Raw genomic sequence first — 20,724 nt, 5'->3', positions numbered from 1 at the left:
GCATTCTGTAGTAGCATTGCACTCCATTTTTACAATATTACGCAGTTGCTTTTTTGTTGTTTGGGTTTGTTTCTTTTTCGCAGTGCAGGGTCTTGGTTCCTTATGGTTGGATGGCAGGTGTAGCTCAATGGTTCATGAACGTTGCAGCGAATGAAGTTTAAAATGTCTTTCTGATATTATGTTGTCTTTTATTTCTCCATTCATGCATTTTATTTTTTAAAATGTTATATAAAAATATCTCTGGACTAAGTCCTCACTTGAGATTATATGTAAAGGGTCCTATTCTGATCTCACTTACCTGCCGCCTTTCTCAGATTTTCATGTAATTGAAACTAAAGCATCATAAAAAAACAAGTTTCTGTATTTAACTTAACTGAATCTTACCGCTCTCCCTTCTAGAATTTGGTGCACTTGTAAGATACTTAACCAGATAGACAGGGAAGTGGAAGATAAAAGGAGAGGTGATAGGAAATGTCTTATAGGGGTTGGCAAAAGGAAAATCAGGGAGGAACTGGCCTAACCGTTCAGCACTTTGATAGTCTTTTGAAAAATAATGTGCCTAAAGCAGCCAGTGGCAGACATCACCATGCATGAGAAACACACAGATGAGCACCAAAGGTCTCGCTGACCTTTAGGTTTTACACTTTCACACAGGTGAAATGTTATTGCACAGTTTCTCTGACTTGTTAGGCACAGACAGGCAGACTATTGTTCAGCATTAGGCTTTCACTCCTTCCTGCTCCACTCATTGCTTCTATACTGGTGAGCAGCATATGGACAGTCCCACTCAATCTGTTCATGGTTGAGTTCTATAGCCCTTCAATAGTGTTCTAGGTTAGCAAAGGATATTGGGCCACATTCTTCTTCATGTTTTTTAGATTAATCTCCTGCTTGATATCAGTGCCGGACAAAGTCTGGTTATGTTTTTACTATTGTTCTCCAATAATAAGTTGTGACTTGGTTTTTGTGGATTTATTTCTGTTGGGTATGTTTTTGTTTCTTTTTTTCTCTGTGGGGACTGAGATATATTACCCTTGTTTTGTTATGTCAGGGTCCAGTGTGTGTCCTTTTTCAGCTTTTCCAATAAACATGTTAGACTCACTAAGCAGTGATTTTTATCGGCTTCAGAAGTAGCTGCCTGCCGGTTTTCAGTAGTTAATGGTTTGACTTACTTCATCTAAGACCTGCCAGTTTCTGTGGCTTCTCCATCGATGGAAGCTACATCTTCATGGCAAAATATTTTAGAGGAGATCTGCTCTTTGAAAGACTTGAGCACCACCCTGTACTTCATAACACCTCTTGCTAAACTCAGAAGCAGAGGCAGTAACAGGAAATACACATATCAGGATTTGGGGATGAGGAGAAATGAAAACTTATGAGTGCAAAGAACAAGATAGACTTATGAATATTAATATTGCACACCTAGATGGTGCAAGTAAAATTTGAAAAAAATTCATTGTTCTTGCTATGACATATTGAGATGTTCAAAGATTTCTGCTTTGTAAGAAATGGGATTTTGCCATAGCCTGTTCTCTGTTCTCTTAGATTGAGGTTGTGGGGGCTAGGTCGGGGAAGCAAAGTTTTGTTTCATAGCAGAGGTGACTGTGTCCCTCTTCCATATATTACTCAAAAGAGAAATAAATTCTGACACTGAAAAATAATAATAATACTTAAAAACTCTCAGGTAGAAACCAGTGTTAGCCCACACAAGTAATTACTTCACCACTGCATTTTGATCAGCTTACAGCACTAAAAATTAAACTTTTAAAGGACAATTCTTTCTTCTCAACTTGACAGTGTCGTCAAGGTGTTACACTTCTCTTACTGAGGAATGGTACTTTGTGATCTTAAAATGTTGGACCACAAATAAGTAGATGGTTCAAAACCAGAGGATTTGTGGTGCCTGTTGTTAATCAGATTGCAGTACAGGAACTGTATCTCCATTAACACTGTGGTGGGAACTGTCACACAGCATCTTCTGCGAACTAGACTGTCTCCAAGCTATTAATCACCTAACAGCTGCTGCTCCCTAGATGAACGCAGCAGAAGATAATGACTGTCCAGAGCACAGTTTGCATTCAGGTGCTAAACTCAGAGTGCTTTCCAAAAGAAGTTCTACACCTAATTGCCACTGTGCTGAAGAAACTCCCCTCTTAATTTTTTGTGGACCATTCAAAAAGTGGAAGGTACACTGGAAATTTGTACCCCAGTTATGTCTAAAACATGAGAGTGTAGAGACATAGTTGAGACACATTGTGAGTGAGAGATTATTTCTGCAGTTAGGCAGCAGGACAGAAGTGTCCGATGCAAATAGCATACAGTGCTGAAATGTAGTGGTTGTGCAGCATAGAGACCTGATTGGGCAACCATGGATTAGTACTCAGTTCACAGATGGACTTTGAAGTCCATCTTTGGACTTCATAGTGTTGCTTTGTAGTCATAACCACTTGCTTTATGTGCTACTGGTTTTGTCTACCATCTGCTTTTTGCCCACAGTGTCTAAATATATTCCTGTTCTTGCTCCTGTATTGATTTTTCTTGGCTGACTTAACATTCTAGTTCCTTATATTGGTCAGAAAAAGCCAAAGAGATTAGAAGTTCACTTCTGTTCAGCCAGAAGGTTAGATATATTTCCTTCTGCTTCTATGGAGACAGTTATGCTTGGCAAAGAATAGCAAGCAATTTGTCAGCGTATCCTTAATGTGATAGATAAGTGAGAAATCCCTTCTAAACTTTTCTATTAAGTTAAGATGGGCCAAGTAGAATGATTTGCATAATTTCTTCACCACAGAATAGGATTCCTCGCTACCTTCTTCCTCACAATTTCATTTCATTCAGCCAGCTCTGGAAAGCTGGCAGTTGGTGAGATGCTACCTATATAGTAAATCATGTATACTCAATTTTACCTCTCTTAAAGAGGATAAAAGACAATGATTTAATGGCTGCCAGACAGATAAGCACCATATTCATTTGTTTTTCTGAGTACACTTAGTAATTGTTAGAATAAACACGGTAACAACAACCAACAGTTTTCCTATCATTTTGGCCTCTGAGCTTGATGTAGAAGGAGAACAGAAGAAAAGGAAACATCTCAAAATGCCATTGTAAATTTAGCTTATAGAAAATTCACCAGCAAGAAAAAAATTTTTAAAAAATTAAAAAAAAAAAGAAAAGAAAAAAAAAAAAAAAGAAAAAAAAAGTACTTCATAAAGAATGACTTCATGTTGCTAAAAACCATCATTAAACTTGTAGCCCTGGTTTGACTCTAGAATGTTGGCTCTTAATGTTTTGTCCTTACAACACATGGATGTGTTTTTTGTTTTGGGTTTTTTGTTTTGGTTTGGTTTTTTTTTTGGTTTTCATAGTGCATGTTCATTTCTACTCACAAACATGTTCTTGGTGTATTTCTTATGCAAACAATCTTCAGGCAGCAAAGATGTCTGTTACATCTAAACTTGAATAATAAAGTTTTACCACCAGTTATAAATCAGATTCATGTCATTGTTTCTGGGTAGAAGGTCATACATACATCATGTCACTACACCATAGCGGTGCTGGGGAGGAAAACAATCAGAAGTCCAGCTGCTCTGAGAGCATGACAGAGGCTGACAGTGTCTCTGAGTGGCAGCTGGTGATTACTGCTGAAAGGTAAAGGCAGCCTTGTCCAAATGATAAATGCATGAAAAGGAGAGGAGCTCCTTCAAAAATAGATTAGCCCAATTGCAGTCCTTCTACATTAAGGACTCCAGACATGATCCAAAATTCATTCAAGGTAACAATAGGATTTAGACTGAAAATCTGCCTCAGTGGGGTTTGAACTTTTTTTTCATACTCCAGCAGCCTGGCGTTACATTAGTGGTTTTATTCTGCTGCCTCAAGGACTAGCAAACACTGGAATGACTTTAAGAGAGTACCTTGAGAAAGGCTGATACTGAAATCTGGTTGGTACTCCAGGGTTAAGAAGTCTACCTTTCACACAAAGTCCATGGTGGTCTTAAAATAAACCCTGATATTCAGGAATGTGGTTTCACATCATGCCCACAACGCTTCCAAGAAATCCTGCTCGCCCCCATTGTTCAGGTTATTGACACACTGGTGACTCAAGAACAGAGAGTACCACCTACCATGTTGCCACCACTGCAGCCTCGGAGGTTTTCTCAGATATCCTGAATTGAAGCACTGACCAAATCAGCTCAGTCTGGCATTTTTGTTCAGATGAGCTCACAGCCCATGGTGGTATGGCTCTGGGCCATCATTTCCATTATGCTGTCATTTCCTTTCTCCATAGGTTTGTTGCCTCTCCACTTTTGAGATACTGCTCGCTGTCAGACAAAAATACTCTTTTAAAGTAAAACAAAATGGTAAAATCTGTTCATAATGTTAGAGTATGAAATGTTCTAGAGCTTAATTTTAAAAGCACTTTGCCAGAAATAACTTCCCCCTGCAGTTTGTTCTTCCAATGAATTAAGATGCAAACCCTATGCGTTTTCAGTTTATTTTTAATTTCCTGAGATTAATAAAAATAATAGGAAAGGGAAAGGGAAGGGAAGGAAAAATGAAAGGGAAAGAAAAGGGAAAGAGAAAGAGAAAAGGAAAGCTTTCAAAGTTTAGAAGATACCAACTTTATGCTTAATCTTTTTGTAAACTATTATATATAAAATCTAGTTGATGTATATACATATATATGCACTGTAAATATATGTCTATACATATACAGAGATATACACATATTACCAAATTAGAATGTCTTTGGTTGGAAGAGGCCTTCAAGGTCATCCAGTCCAACCTTTGACCAACACTTGTAAGGTCACCGCTAAACCATGTCCCTAAGGACCAGGTCCACACACTGTCTAAATGTTTAAATACCTTCAGGGATGGTCACTCCACCACTGCCATGGGCAGACTATTCCAGTGTTTGATAACCCTTTCGGTGAAAAAATGTTTCCTAATATCCAGCCTAAGCCTCCCCTGGGGTAGCTTGCATCCATTTCCTCAGGTCCTGTCACAAACCACCAAGGAGAAGGGGCTGTCTTCCTCCTTGCTCCAACCTCCCTTGAGGTAGTTAAGAGAGCAATAAGGTCTCCTCTCAGCCTCCTCCAGACTAAACAACCCCAACTCCCTCAGCCACTCCTCATAGGACTTGTGCTCTAGGCTCTTAAAGAGCCTCATTGCCTTTTTCTGGGCACACTCCAGTACTTCTGGCTCCTTTTTTATAGTGAGCTGCCCAGGACTGAACATAATATTCAAGGTGTGGCCTCACCAGTGCCGAGTACAGGGATGGGATCACCTCCCTATTCCTGCTAGACACAATGTTGTTAATACACCCCAGGATGCCATTGGACTCCTTGGTCACCTGCAGACTCCTATTTTGTCGACTATCAACCAATACTCCCAGGTCCCTTTCTAATTTTCAGCTTTCTAACCACCAACTTGCAGCTCTCTAGACACACTTCCCCAAGTCTGTAGCTGACCATGGGGTTGTTATGGCCTAAGTGCAGGGCCTGGCATTTGGCCTTATTAAACCTCATATATTCATATAAACATATATATGTAAAGAGTCAAATATGTATGTACAGAGAAAGGGCATTAAATAATAATTTTTTTTACTTCTTTTAAGAACATCTTGAGGTTAACAAGATTTAATCCAACTTTACATACTTGTTAAAAAACTATCCCTGACCAATGCAATCTTTCGTTAATCAGAATTTAAAACAGTGCTTAATATTTCACGTTTCTCTCCTTATATGAGCTCATAACTGTACGAGCTGATGACCTCAATTTTTAATTTGTGCTTCTACTATTTGTGTAACCTTTTTTCAGTGTTAATGCCTTCCTCTTATAGCAGCAGCTCCACATGTAAGCAGCTCATATAAGTGCACACTGACATTGTTATCAGGTCTTAATATGCTATTACAAGGTTTAAGTTTGTACTGAGGATCTGGGGAGTTCTTGTTCTAGCAGTGGTATCCTTGATTATTGCCTACTTAGTTAGATTTTACTACTGCCATAGATCTCTGTGGTCTCAGGTACAGCCAGGCTCAGCATAGGAAAGATAATTAATCTGCTAATAGCAGGTCCTGATGCTAATGAAGGAAGATTTATAAGTGCATATATAAAAAAAAAAAGAGTTTAGCAATAGGTGTTAGGTGTTAATGCAGAGGAAAATGGAGCATAAGAATAAGAGAAGAATGGAGAATAAGCAGTATGAAGGAAGAGGAAGCAAGAGTGGTTTTATACTCTTAGTAGAAGAAACAGGATAGTTGTCTTGCAACCTTATTTATTTATGAATCATGGAAAAGTAAATTTTGCTTTCACACTGTCTTTATAAAATTCTTTTGACAGTGGGTGGGGATATAAAACCAGCGCAACAGCAGAATATCAGTGGAAGTGCTCAGTTTAAGTGTCCATTCTGGAAGTTTAACCATGATGGGCTATTACACTAGACAGCTGGGACAGCTGAAACCTGATGGAGGTAGAGGTTGTAGTGACACCAGCTTCCCTTGATTTCCCTGAAGAGTCTGACTAATCCTTGTGTGCACTACAGAAAGAGTATCAGTGAGTCCTTTCTTTAAATTAAAGTGTCTCCTGTACATCCAGAGGAATAGAAGTGTCTTTCACACCTTGTGGCTACATGTCAGTGAAAGTGTCTCCTTCACTTCCAAGTACTGCTGTGAAATTGACAGCTTAATGGTGAGATTGACACAGTTACAGATCTGTCACCTACCTCCAGGCAGCTCCCTCTGTACCGATGCAATGTCAGTAGAGTTGACCAGGGAAGGCTTATGTCCATTTAAGAGAACAAAAAAGAAAGAAATTTTAAACCTCCCAAAACTTCTTTTGCAATACTGTGTAAAGAAAGTGCTTTAATCAGCCACAAGAAGACTTCAGGGTAACATTTTGTTTTGCAAAGACAATACAGCTGTTGTGGCCTTATTTCTGAGTGGAATAATTTCTTTTATGATTAGTAGTAAAACAAAAAAATAAGCCCCAGGTTAAAGCTAGATCTTTTCTCACTGTGGCATTCTTTTAAGAAAACAGATAATAAAGGAATGTAAAAATGGATTAGGAAGTTGTACTAAATTATCATTTCAAGGAAGGGAACTAGATATTTTCTTACCACTTATTTTTATAAAGAAAGATAATTGCAAAGCAAAATGAGAATATTTCCTTCCCTTTTTAATCAAGGTAGAGTATTTTCCTTCTTACAGAATGATAAAGCAGGAAATAGATTTCAGAGTATGAAGGTATAAGATGTGGAGGCCTTGGAAAAGACAGGGTCTCTTCTCATTCTCTGTCAATTTCCTGAGTCCACAATCTGAGGAACACTTCAAGCTGGAGATGCTGCCAGAAGAAGCAGTCCTACCTCTACCTGCCTGCCCTGTGTCCTCTTCTTTCTACTGGCACAAGTATTTGTGTTTCCATGAGATGGATGAGATCAGGGAACCAATTTTTTACAACTTGCCCCAAAAAGGTGACTTTTAACCCCCATTAATTCCCCAATCCAGTTCCCAACACAGTGACAAAAACACTTGTGTCAGTGGTGGTAAAACGAGCAGTTGGTTATGTGGAAAAACGTGTTATGGGGTTTTTCTTGGCAGCTAATGTCAGTATGAAGTGTTTACAAAGCTATAGTCTGGGGGAATGTATTGGGCCTGGTTTAGACCAGATGCTCAGCTGTGCATCAATAATGAATTTTGTTGTTCAAGGTTTATATTGCAGCGTGGAGATGAGGTGCAAAACTTCAGCTTCAACACCCTGAAGACCCTCCTTTCACTGTTCTAGCAGAATCTACACAGCTACCCACTTGTCCCTCAGTGGCCATGTCTTACCTTCCCTTCAGTGGCACTAACAGATTCAGTCAACTTTTCCTTACACAGCAAGTGTGGGCAGATCCATTCCCTTCTTTATGATGAACATTTGCTTTGCCCATGCCGGTAGAAAACCCAGGCAAATTGATTTTATGCATTTCTAATATGGGCAATGGAAAGTTTACCTAGTTCTTGCTCTTCACCCTAAATCACATTTTTATTCCTATACTGCCCTTGTATTTGTAAAGCTGAGCAATGCAGACTTCTCATCAAACAAACCACTAAAGGTGAGATAACAAGGGGGGAGAGGGAATCAGTGACACAGGTGACACCAGTGAACTGTTTTCATTGAGTACAGAGGACAGAAGGAATCTATGCAACAATGAGGATGTAGGAAAAACTAAGAACTTCAGATCCTGAATACCAAAAGACCCGCCACTTAGCAAATTCTAAAACTGCAAGAGTCCCTGAGGTGTCACTGAAAGCAGAGAAACCTAAAGGAGAGAAAAGACAGAGCTACAACCAAATGTTACAGATCTGCAGCACTACTCCATATAAACTTGAGGCAAATAGTTTTTAAAGATGAATATATTTTGGGGCTCTACTTTAAAATAAATAATAGAACCTCCTTTTTCAACAGCTAACTGGCTAGCTTTTCCTGTAAATTGGACCTCTTCCCAACGTATTTAAGGTTGTATGAATGAAACATATCTTGGCTTAGAGTATTTTAAATAAGGTCCATAACTAATATAATGAGGTTTTTGGGACTGGATGAAGAAGGTGAATCAGAGATACAGGAAACAATCAACATGCATCATGTGTCTGTGAGTTCAGAAAAAATGAATCTTAAGGAGTGTGTAAGACAGGTTTATCTGTCCATCTTCTTACAGTGAGAGAAACCACAAGGCCAGCATGCTGATTGCTTCTTCTCAGTTTGGAGAACAGCAATTTTGTGTGTTATTTAAAAAGCTAAAATTTCTGAAGGGATTGCAGAGCTTTTGCACTGGGAGGTCTTCTAAACCCCTTGAAATGCAGCTTGCCATGAACAATTCTGGGTGGGACAGCTAATATCAGTTTTAGCAGAACTGAAAAAAATCAGTCAATTAGAAAAGTGCATGAAATTTAGGCTTTAAAAGTATCAGTCCTTTAGCCAGCACCTGGAAAATCTATAATTCTTTTATGCTCATAAAATGCGAAGTAAGCTGACCTGGTCTCATATTTACAGCACTATTGCTTCACCAGCACTGAGTTAAATGAGCCAGTTAAATGAACCTACCTGTAGAACTTGAGGATGTGGGCACTATTTTCTGGATGCATAGATGAGCTTATAGAAATATGAGATATATGCAATGGCAAACACTGTATGCACTGATCTAAAGAATATCCTTCTTTCCCATTGTACCCCTGAGATAATGGAAATGTATATTTAACACCTTGATTTTTTAAATCTCTTCTAAACCTTCCTATTTCCATTGACAGCGTATCTGCTAGAGGCTACACTTACTTTATTAACCCAAAGAACTGATGTCATATAGTGACTCAAGATAATTTCCTGTAGATTATGAGTTTCCTTAGAGATTTCTTGTGTAATGTATTGATTATTCTCAACTCTCTTTAATTCATAAAACTTGGCCAGAGCACAGCACAAGGGAAGCAGATCTACCAATAATGGACAAAGAAAAGAAGTTTTCCAGGCTATGAAACTTTGCCAAAGAGCAGACAGAAATTAACACCCCTCCCTTTCTTCATTTTACCTTGTCGTTCCCTCTGGAATTTGCAATTTTCCATCTTGTTTCTCCTTTATATACATACCTTCTCTCTTGCTAATTTGTAGACAGAGGTAGTTATTTCCTAGCCCTACTAAAGAACTCCTACCTTAAAAAAGACAGGATCTGAACATCAGTTGTAATAATACTGTTTAAACTTATTATATTAATATATAGTTACGAAACCATCTTATTTTCTTGTAAGGTAAGTGAAATGAATACTGTGGAGGGAAGATAGAAAGATATTTAAAATTATTTAGAGCAGTAGAAAGAGTTTGCTTTTCATATGATGTTCCATTACTCTAGATTTAATCTAAGTAAGCTTTTTCAGCTAAACACTGAATTCAGAGGTAAAGGGAATATACTGCTTAGATGTACATGTGTTTGTTCACATACATGAATTTATTAAGGCATATCCATTTTATCTGCTAAAGGAAAATGATCCTTCTCTAAATCTGGATAATGTTCTGAACCTTTATATCTTGAGTCTTGTTTCTGTACTCTGCTGAAAACTGAAATTTCCCTTTTATTATTTCTCCCCACTCTCTGCAGTAAATTTAAAATATTCTCTAGGCTTGGTGTCTCTAGTATTTGAAGATTACTTAAGACTGAATACAGTAATCTTCCAATCTAAATAACTTTGCTTTAGTTGTATCTTTTTCTTATCATAGATTTGCTAGCTAAGAGAATTAGGTATTGATAAAAGCACTCAAAATTTCCCATGCATTGCATTAGTAATATATTACTTGTCACTAAGTTTTACAGTTCTCTAAAACTTTTAAGCACATTTCACTATAACCTGAAATTATGTAAAATAGTAACATGATAAAACCTATATGCAACTTCCTGACTTTTTTGATCAATGTTTTAAATGAGTCAACTTGACCTTCTTTATTGCCTGCGTTTCAGAGCTGCAATCTTGGACAGATCAGCCTGAGCAGCAACCTCTGGTCTCATCTTCCAGTTCCATCAGATGACTTTGATCTAACCACGTCATACAGAGTATTTTCCAGATGGCAAATATAATTATCTGAGTCAGATGAATATTCAAGAAAAAGTACATATGATATATCACCTAATTTATCTTGTATGTCTGTCTCATATACAAAAGAGTGAAGCAGCAGGCTCTGCGAATTTGAGTAAATGCAGATCTTCATTTGATGGATCATGAAACAGTACCACTTTTTTTTTTTATTTTAATTTTTTTTTTTTAAATCTTGTTTTTGCCAAGATGTAAAGAGAAATGTTTCTGTAAACACACACTTTACTGGGTTTCTCAGTGCACACATTCTCCAGTCCTTGTGTGCTGGTTCAGGCAAGGATTTAATGTTTCCTGGAAAAAAAATGCCTTAATAATGTAAAACTATAAATTACTTAATGAGGCTAAGAATGGAATAATGCTGGAAAAAGAAACTATCTGGTTGATTACTAGAGGTTTGAATCAAAAGTCATGGAGTCCATATTCCCTAAAAGGTACAAACTTAGTCTGAAAAACATTCTTTCTATTTAGGTTCATCAGAAAACATTTGGGTTTTGTTTTAACTAATATTAATACAAACCTGACACTGAGGAATAGAGATTTCCTAACCTTTTCCATAAGGTCCCAATGTGTTCTATATAAATTTTGATTTTCCAGACATTTTCCTGGTGATAATTTTTTACCTTTAGCTTAAAGTTCATGTAATTACCTTAAATTTAACATTATCTGTGGTACTGTCCATGCAATGAATTGAACTGAATTTTATTTATTTTTCAGTGGAATTAGACATGTTAAGCACATTAGAACTCAGACACTCAGAGTTTAAAGCCTGTGAGATTAAGTAACTGATACATCAGTACATTATCACTATTCAGCAAATGCTTATTTTCTTGCTAAAAAGAAGAGTAAATGGAAATATCTTCACATATACCAATGACTGGTTCAAAAAGGCTGCATAACATGATCTGCTGTTGTAGGATATACTTCTTCTTCACCTGTGTAGGGATTGATCATAATGACTCAAATACTTAATCCACTTAAGAAACTACATTTTACTGTGACTGCTACAAGTGTATACTATACCTTGATTACTTTTTTAATGTCTTGAACATCTTCCCATATAGTCTCAAGTGATTAAAAAAATCCTTTACTTGTTGAATTTAAAAGTACAACTCATTTTTTGCTTTGTTTCTGTGGCTTGATTTCAGTCACATGTGAGGCTAAAAGTTTTTTCTAAATGGATATGAACTTGATTAAGGTGTTTTGGGATGAAAGAGGCAATAGAAATGTCAAATATTGCTACTATTCACTTCATTAATGGATGAAACTAGCAAAGACTGTCTGCACTCACCTTCTCATTTGAGACATTTGATTGTTTTCTTAGTTATTTTGAAACAAAAAAGAAGAAAAAAGATAAATTAGATCACTCTGGCTCAGCTGGAAGTTGTCAAACTGGTTTGAATTGAAAATCTCAATCTCATTTTTTTTCTAAGGTCACTGAGCCTGTTGTACAGATACGTAGATATGAAACTCCTGTGCACAGTAAAAAAAAAAGCTTGCTGTATTTCCCTAGAACATCAATTATAAGTGGCTATACTGCATTACTCTAATTGTGGGTATTTTCCCCTGTCTTTTCAAAATAGCTATCATTGGCTTGCTTCTCAGAAATGTGTTATGTCTATTTATCAGCAATATCACATTTCTATTTTTTGGCAAGGAATTCCTGATATCAGCATGTTTCAGTACAAAACTGGCTACCTGATTATTACAGGTATTCTTTGCCCAATATGCCTAATATTTGTTTAGTATGTACAACATGTTCAAGTCTGGCAAATAATATAAAAAAAGACAGTAGATTTTCTGAAGTATTTCAACTCTAAATGCCAGGCATGCAGAAAAGGGATGCACTGGTAACTGCAGAAGTAAGGTTGGCTTCTGGATAAGGAGATTCCTTGAGAAGGTAAGTGTGAGCAGCAGGAATGGGGTCTAGGATTTAGCTTTTAAATTGTAATTGTGAGCATTGTCAAAAAATGAAAAAATCTTGGCCCTGTTGTTAGTCAAAAGAAAACTTTAACTGAATTTGTTATAGCTCTTTCTGCTGTACAATTTAAGGGACTCAGAGGGAAAAATAGTATTGGAGCGACTAGAATATCTGAGACTTCTCAGAAAATGGGTCAGGATTAAGTTCATCATGTTTTGAAATATAAGATGCTGTTGAGTAAGCATGGATACAGAGCAGTAGCTAAGGCAGGCCCTTTGATCTGCACACATATATGAAATACTTTCTGCCTCCACAGCAAATTCTAATCACATTTTCCAAGTCATGTAATCTAGCCAAAACAATGAATTAATCATTGATATTCAGATATTAGGCTTGTATCACAATAGGCAGTCAATTCTCCTGAAAGATCTAACTCATTTTATAGGCTGACAAGCATTTAATCAGTGCTTTTATTGTGCCTTAAGTAGTTTCTGCATTTGAAAGAAATAGTTTTAGGAATCTTTAAAAGATTTGAAACCACAGAATAAAAGCTCAAAAACATTTTCTTCCTCCCTTGCTTTCACTCCTTTCTTAATAAATGACTTCCATTTGCCACTGCTAATGACATTATCTCTGACACTTTCTTCTGTGATTTTTTTTCCCCCTGCTTAAAAGCTTTCACTGCCACTTCTGTTATTTAGCCTTTGTTTTCCTTGGTCTACTGGCAATTGACTTTCTTTCAGAGTCTTTTCCCTGGGTTTTGCTTGCTGTATAACTATTCCAAAGCACCAGGTGTCAGCTCAGTAGTTCTGCAGTTCTGAGGTGGATCCAGGAGGGATCTGTCACATTTTAGCACAAGTGTCACTTTACTGACAGTTACAATCCAGTCTTCAGCACCAGAATGTTCACAACAAATACCAGCATTTCTAAAAAGTTAGTCAGAAAGACTCTGTCTTTCAAACAAGTTCTAGGATTTTCTGTTGACCTTTTCACATGCTCTATCATGGATTTCAAAAAATTATTGTCCATTGAATATTTTTTTTTCCTGTGTTTCTATCCTCTTAACTGAGAAGCAGGTTGAAAGGACATTGTGTTTCTATTCCCTGAATGGCAGTTTTTGCTTCTTTGACTTTACCTTTCCACAATTTAGGGATTGTGTTTTATAAATAAAATACACATTCCGACCTCTACTACAATGACATTTTAAACTAAAAAAAAAAACAAACAACAAGAAAACTTACTATTTTCAAAACAAATACATCCCAACATAGCCTTACATTTTTACAGTGGTAAAGCTTTTCTCTTAATCAAAAGATGTTTCTTTCAGTTCCTGTCGCTGGTCAATTTCTAGGTAATGCAGCTCAATACCAGTATTTCTAAGCAAATTAAATAATACAATTATTCTTACATTCTTTCATTTGAAACCAATTTTGCTAGTATGCTGAAGAACAAAGGGAATCAGACCAACCAAATCAGAACAACATTCTTCTGAAGGCCAGGCAGAGTTATCAGAGGCACTATGAGAAGTGTAAGTCTTCTCCTGTTCTTCTTCCACCCCCATCAAATTATCCTCTATCTGCAGACCATAAGGTTCAGGTCAAAAACAGCTGTTTTACCTAGGGCTGCTGTATTGCTACTGTACACTCAGGTCTATTGCCCTCTACTGGGTTCAGTTTCACACCTGTTTGACTTCCCATTTACTTGTTAAGTCCCTGGAGAGGTTTCTGTAAAACTTGATCTGCAAATTGCTGCACATGTCCTGGAAGTGGCTCAGCATCTTTGTAAGAGTAGAGGAGACTTCCTTCAGCTGCTAGTGCTTGGCATTTTGGTACAGGATGGATGAGTTTATCCATCCTGAAGTTGCAGTTTGTCTTGGAGACAATGGGGACCAAAAACTTCAATATGTGAATGACATTGTGAAGTTCAGTGGGAGAGTTTCTACGGATACATTCCTGAGAGATGGTGTCTAGTCAGTTGTATATGCAACTAGGAGAAAAATCTCTCCTTAATTTCTCAAGTTAATTTTCAGCCCAATGATACTGACGTAGATTGGAAGTCTTTGAAGTGGTTTTAAAGCAACCCTTTAATTGATCTGCAGCTGCAAAATGTGAATGGGATGTTCTACTTAGGTTGCAGTTACAATCCTATTACATGAATAGCTCAGGACTCTTTGTAAAGTCCATGCTTGATATCGAGTATGTGGATTTCTCAATTCAACAGAAAGAATTGTGTAAGGCTTGTGTTTCTTCCCTACTGATATCATGGGCAATATTTAGAAGATTCAGTATTGCAACAGTTACAAAATTGTTTTGTATTCCAATTACCTCTCCTCATTATAATTCCAGGATAAACTGAAGAGAAGGGAGTGTCTAGCAGCTCTAAATTACTGGTTATGGTCTTAATGAAATATGAAGGAGGGGGAGAGATTGGAAATTTTCATTCATGTCCTCAAAATCTAGATGAATTCTGAGTTCAAACTGCACATTTTTGTGAGATACACCTATCCCAACTTGTCTACAGAATTCAGATGAGTGTCCAGGAGAGAAACTTTTGAGAATTTTCTCTCTGAGGCCTTTAGTTCCTGGCTCTTCATACACAGCAAAAATCTTTTGTGGAGAAAACATATTGATCTGCCATAGACAAATCATGTTTATTCTCAATGCTTTGGTGGTGGGTTGAACTTGTTTGGTTGCCAGACCTTTGCCCCCAGCCATTCTTTCTTAGGTGTGTGAGGGGAGAAAATAAGATCTCATGGGCTGAGACAAAGACAGGGAGATCACTTACTGTTTGCTACTATGAGCAAAGCAGATAGGGAAAATTAATTTAATTTATTGTCAATTAAAATAGATTAGCATAGAAAGGAAAAAGAAATCAGCACAACACCTTCCCTCCACCTCCCACCTCACTTCTTCTCAGGCTCAACTTCACTTCTTCATTCATGACTCCACTCCAACCTAAGCAATGCAGGGGGGATGGAAATAATTTTTTTCTTTTGATCCATACTAGTCCTTCTCTGCTTCTCCTTCCTCACACTTTTTCCCTGATCCAATGTAGAGCCTCCATCTGCTGCAGCTCCTTCGGGGAATAACTGCCTGCTGAAGCGTGGGGATATTCTCCACAGCTAAAACCCATGGGCTGCAGGGTAGCAGCCTGCCTTCACCCTGGCCTTCTCCACAGGCTGCAGAGGAATATCTGTTCTGGTGCCTGCAGCACCTTTTACCCATCCTTTTTCTCTGTCCTTGGTGTCTGCAGAGCTCTTTTTCAACACTTATTTCCTTACTCCTCATACTGTCATGAAGCATTTTTGTCCTTTCTGAAATCCATTTATCCAGAGGTGCCACCATCTTGGCTAAGTGGCTCAGCAATTTTCTACAGTGGGTCCAGTGAGAGCTGTCTGGAACCAGCTGGATACGTCTGTGTCCAGTACAAGGCAGCCCCTGGACACTTCCCACAGACACCAGCCCCGCAGTTTTCCACCATCAACACCTTGCCATAGACACCCAGTACAGCTGTACAAATATCAATTAACTTTCTCAGGAAGGCAGAAAAATGGGGCAATCAAAGCCCATTACTGCAGAGATTACAACTCAGCCTATTCTTTGCCTTATGTGAAGGCCCAGGCCACATTTCATCCTCTTGTCAGTTCTAAGTACTGTCTTGAAGAGCTGCCCTGAGTGAAATGTTTGCAGCCTTGACCAAAGAAAGATTGCATCAGGCAGCCATTAGAAAAAATCCCCACACAGCCTGTTTTTTATACTAAAACACTTCAGAAAATGGCAGGCAACACTACTGGCATTACTCTAGTGATTTCCTCAGGAGTTACTTTAGATGATGATGTATCACACTGAGTCACATTTTCATTTAATTTAAGAGCAGAAATTGACATTTGAAAATGAAAGTGTTAGTTTTGATTCCATGGTGAATGGCTGCAGTAGATAATGATTAAATGCTTTTCAGAGTGCACTAAGAGAAAGAATCATTTACCCATTTCTGTGCTAATATTACTTCTAACACAGTACCTATTGTATGAGTAATATATTTAGGAAAAAAATGTGAGGGCTAATCTTTATTTATTTAATAGGACTCCCATTATTTAAAAATGAAGCACAGAGAATATGTTGTATATCTTTTATCTTTCCAAGATAAAATGAGGATTACCTTCCCATGAACAGACTATCATCTAAGCAATACAGAGAGGTAGTAGGCAAAGTTTCTGGGATACTTAGGATACTTAAAGAACATCCATAGGAAGATTTTAGTTTAATTTACACGTATGTATGTATTTAAAATTTATCATAATGAGTCACACAGAGAAAGGGGTTTTAGGAATGCTTTGAAAAAATGGATTGAGGATTAGCAGTCTGGAACTACTGTAGGCTTATATCTTGGAGGTTTGAGTGTGACATTCTCATCTTCTTAAGAGTGTTTTTGTTTCCAGAGAATAAAAGACTTGAAAGCTTATAGATATTTGTGGTATTTTCAAGTTTAAAGGTTGTATTTTTAGAGTGGAAGGTCATGTATTTTATGGCCATGACCTGTGTCAATGGAAAGTACAATATAGTCAGAGTAACCATACAGGTGGCATCTGGTCATCACATGGCATGTAATTCTGTAAAACAGGTCCTTCAAATTAGCTTTCTTATAAATGAAGGTTTATGATGTAGAGGATGGATGAGGTATATTGATTAGTGTGCTATTCTGATCCTGCCATTGAATTGCCATTATATATGATTGTGTTGCCCTCTAGAGGTCAGTCCCCAAGTGAAGTCTGCAAATGGTCTTTTCCTTCGCTTTGCATTCGGTTTGGAGAAAGAGGTTCTTCCATTGTGTACTAGTTCACACTTGTAACTCAATGAATCAGTGGAGTTCACCTCGACGTTCCATTCTTCTTAAGTGCTAATATTTTCTGACAGTCTAATTTTTTTATTTTTACTTTAGCAAGATAGAACATCTGTTTTCAGTGGTTGCAAACCACTGGGCAAATCTACTTCAGCACAGAAATCAAAGACAAGTAATAGGAGCAGGCATAAAAACATCTTCTGCCAGTTAGGGAAGATGGCAGATGGCATTTAACTTGGCCAGCGACAGCATATTCTTAGGAGAACCAACTCTGATATGAACAGTCAATAAAAACAGTGAAATTCTATCTAAATATGTAAATTAAATTATGACAAAGAAAGCTTCTGTCCACTGAACCTCGTTTATCTCTACTTTTCAGTTTTTAGATCAGAACCTCAAAAAATTATTGTCTTTGTCAATAGACAGACCATTTTGTGCATAGAAGTGTTCCTGAGCAGGTTTCTGTCCTAGTATAGCCACAGACTTGAGTGAAAAAGTTAAGACTAGAAACATGCACTATTTTATCCCAATAAATTAAAGGACATGCCTTGTTAATCATAATGATTTATACTTAAAATCTAAAGTTACTGAACTATGGATATTCTTTAACAGTAACCCAAATAGAAGACTTCTAAATAAATCATTCTGGTTAAATCATTATCCTGGTGTTCCACAGACCTATTGTAAAATGGTTCACAAATTTTGTTTACTGGGGTGTATTTCTTTTTAATTTTTTACAACTGGAAAAAGCAGGTTACTTGAGTGAAGAGTCAAACCACATTTTCCATCCTAAAGGGAAGAGAAACAGGTACTGACCTAAACCTGAACAATGTGTATGTTTGATGGTGACAACAATGTTTACATACTCAATAGCTAGACACTCCTAAACCAAGTTACTTCCTAAAGAGGGGCATAATTTTGTTCAATATTCCAAGAGTTATGATTGTCTTGCATTTAGTTTTTCATAGCAGTTTTCATTTGATTTATTAGATATGAACTCTCAGTCTCCTTAAGATGTCTTTCATGAGAAAGAGGTGGTGTTACTGATGTCTACAAATGGATGTAAACTCAGAAGTAAAACTAAAAGCTGCGTGTGGAGGGTAACAAATGGAGAGAAAAAAAGTTAGTACTGGAGCAGAGAAGTATTTTCCTACTGTAGTAATCTCCAAGGCTGCTAATATGGGAATGACAAGGGGTGCCTGTTACAATTTGTTTAAATATAATTTGGGGTCAAAAGAAATTGTCTCTCACAGAGTAATGCAGCACTAGGGGAATTACCTTACATGCCACCATGAGTGGATTAAGTGAAATAAAAGCCAAAATTGTAACTTTTTTTTCTGGTGTTAATTTTTTTCTAACACATTCAACCACATTTACCTTTTAGAATAGAAATATTCCTTCCAGTTACAGGCCTACAAAATTACTTGTATGCTGTCATTGAATCAGAGAATCAAAGAATTTTTGAGACTTGAAACCATCTCTGGAAGTCTTCAGTCCAACCCTCCTGCTCAAAATAGTAATGGCCACAGCCAGTCACTCAGGTTCTCGTCTGTCCATCTATTGGTGGAAAACAGTAATTCTTGGCAGAAAAGGAATTTCTAAATTACATCAAACTAAGATTATTCTAGTCTAGTGTCCTATTTCGCATGGTTATTTGCTGCTTGGAAGGACTCACTAAATGCAAAAACTCTATTTACCATATGGCAAATCTGTAAATATTAGAGGCTTTCTTAAGTCATGAATTACATTTGAATGGTTGGTTTTGAAATTATGTTTTTTATCAGTTAATGCCAAATTTGATAATAGTTATGACTGTCTTACCATCAGTCAGGTTATTAACCTACGTTATAGCTGTTTTATATATAATTACACACACACACATATATATACAGCAACATAATCCCATCTGTAGCAGGAAAAAGTACTTCAGTGTTTATTTCTGAATTTGCTTCTTCTAATTTTATGTAATAATCATGCAGAAGAAATGGAAGGACTAAAGAAAAGAAATTTATTTTTCATCATACACCTTTTTTCATTTCTATGTGTAATGTTATCAAATCCCTTTCAACTGTGCAGGCAATACTACATCATTGTATTGACACAATCTTCTTTACATACTTCATTATGCCATATATACCATGTAACCCAAAATATTTGTTTTTCTGAGCACAACTGCACACAGACTGTGATTTTGCTTTGATGCCCATTTCTCACATATGGGTCACTTTGACCCATGTCAGATGGACAGACAGTTCATTTGCTTGTTGTCTCATTAACTTATTTTTATGGCCAGTGTGCATCACCTTGCATTTATCAGTATTGATTTTCATTTGCCTGTACACGACTTCTTTGTTTCACAGGAGTTTTCAGAGTCTACTTCAGTGTGTACTCCAGACTAATCTATATAGTTATGTGAATATCTTGTTACTCAAAGGTCCTAAACTCTCAGGAAAGACAACAGCCTGTTCTGCATTTGTGAGACATTTATCTTCTGAAGTCTATAGGCCAATTATTTGACCATATTAAGGGGAATGACATCTCTGAAGGTAATGTAATTTGGCCAAAAAATTTATGCCAGCTGAGTATCTTCTACATCTCATGAAGTGAATAGAACTATTGGCACAATTTTAGTGCCTATATTCACATTTTCAGCAGTATAAATCTGTTTCCTTCTCAGACGTTTAAAGCAATATAACAGAAGACAGTTGTTGATGTTCCCTGGAAAAAGCTTGATATATTAGTAGATTGCAAGTGACACATATCAGTTTGACATTTTAGACCAATTTCATCTGGAAATAAAGCTATATTACTGAAGAATTAATGTGAAATGTGTGATTTTGGCACCAGAAAGATCAGTCTATAAGACCAATTAAAGATAAAAGAAGTCACTAAACTTGTTTACACAGCTGGACTTTCAGTCACAGGCAGATCTCCTCCTTTCATGTGCTTCTTTTTCTTTTTTCTTTTGCTTTCTTTTCAGGGCCTGAAATTTAAAGACACAGAACAGAATATTTTGAAAGTCATTTGCTGTAACATTAACTTCATTTTCTCCCTGGAGTTCTCAGCGTCCTAATACACTGTTATAAATTCCTACTTAGCTTTTGACTAATGGATATGATAACTGCAGGCACATTACATAGCAAAACAGTAGATTCCTAGTAATTTCAAGGCAAAAGACTAACTTGAAATATAAAATTCAGAGCAGAAGTACCAGCTTGACGTACCAGCTGCCCTCATTCATTGTATTTTAGTGTGATTTGGGAAGGTCAGAGATAGTCCCAGCTCCAATTACTATTTAAAGATGTTATGAAAAGTGGAACTACCTCAAGCAACACCAACTGGGCAAACTAC

This window comes from Calypte anna, chromosome 2 (genome assembly GCF_003957555.1).
Source record: "Calypte anna isolate BGI_N300 chromosome 2, bCalAnn1_v1.p, whole genome shotgun sequence".
Taxonomy (NCBI): Eukaryota; Metazoa; Chordata; class Aves; order Apodiformes; family Trochilidae; genus Calypte; species Calypte anna.
Note: the sequence above shows the minus strand (reverse complement) of the source record.